The sequence below is a fragment of the Mastomys coucha genome, unplaced genomic scaffold (genome assembly GCF_008632895.1).
Source record: "Mastomys coucha isolate ucsf_1 unplaced genomic scaffold, UCSF_Mcou_1 pScaffold5, whole genome shotgun sequence".
Classification (NCBI taxonomy): domain Eukaryota; kingdom Metazoa; phylum Chordata; class Mammalia; order Rodentia; family Muridae; genus Mastomys; species Mastomys coucha.
In genome coordinates, this window is record NW_022196911.1 from 98338115 (window position 1) to 98339649 (window position 1535).

A 1535-nucleotide genomic window follows, 5' to 3' on the forward strand; every position below is an offset into this window, starting at 1 on the left:
GACCAGGCTGGCCTCCAACTCAGAAATCCACCTGCCTCTGCCTCCCAAGTGCTGGGATTAAAGGCTTGTGCCACCACTGTCCGGCGAGTAGTTTTAAAAAAATAAAAAATAAAATTAAAAAAAAAAGTAGTTTTCAGATCTCCCCTTCTCAAGTAGGTCAATACTGAATAAGGCGTCATCCCTTCTGCACATGCTCCTTTCTGGGAGGCAGCAATGCTTCTTTTCCAGTTCTTACAGAGAGTGTGTCAGTCCGTTGTCATGAGTCCCCTAGGGCTGGCAGGAACTCTGGCCAGGACTGTTCACCGTAGACACAGGGACTGGGTGAGCATGTCTTTATCCACTCGTCAGTTTCTCCAGGTAGAATTAGCCTGCAAATGGAGTCCAGCAGCTGACAGGAAACTTCCAATCCTGTGAACCAGTGGTGAATTTGGCTTCTTGGGAGAAAAAAATATGTCTCAGTGGAGAGCCACACATTTGTTATAGAGCCAGACAGGTGGTGGCACAAAGGGACTTTGGACAGGGGCTGGGAGAGGGATGGGAAGCAGTTAAATGTCGCAGCTGGGGACTCTGCAGTTGCTAACTCTCCTGTTTGGAATCATGAAGATGTTCTGGGGCTGGGGAGATGGCTCAGTGGGTAAGAGCACCAACTGCTCTTCCAGAGGTCCTGAGTTCAATCCCCAGCAATCACATGGTGGCTCACAACCATCTGTAATGGGATCCGATGCCCTCTTCTGGTGTGTCTGAAGAGAGCGATGGTGTACTCATATACATAAAATAAATAAATAAATCTTTGAAAAAAAGATGTTCTGGCCATGACTTGGGGCAGGAAATAAAGCCATCTTATTTCTGATTGCAGGCTAGCAGCACCCACCTCCTCCATACCCCGCAGATGTCTGTGCCCTGGAGGGTCAGCAATGGAAACAAACAGGGCATCCAACTTGACGTGCCCTCACCTTTAAACGCACACCCATCTTTGTTTTGTTTTGTTTTGTTTTTAAGTGAAAAATCTTTAACTCCCTCATCAGGATTCCAGAAGACAGAGAGCTCTGGCCCCTGTTCCTGGTCCATGGAGGGGCCATCTTTAAGTGACCCCCCGTGCCTCTCTAAAGAATAATTGTATTCTGAGTGACTGTAGTAGCAACAGTATGGTTCTGCTCGATATAGCCACAGGCAGAAAGTGATACAGATTGAGGAAGAACCGGGCTGACTGACCCAAGCAACAGTCACAAAGGAGACCTTTATCAAAGACAATCCAAAGCAGTCGTCAACCACCCAAAGCAGCCCACAAAGGCATCTCGCACACATCTGGTCTAGCAAGACTCTACTGAGCATACCGAAAAGTCCCAAGGCCAGCACCCTATGGGAACTGTAAAGAGGACCAGACGACAGACAGCTCAGGAGGTAAGGGGACCTCGGTCCTTAGAGTCACACTGAGATAAGGCGTTAGAACTTGCTCCCCCTCAGGGCCTTGCTCTCCTTATCTGGGAAACAGGACTTCTGTGTTCTGAGGTCTCTTTCAGGCCCAACACTTAGAA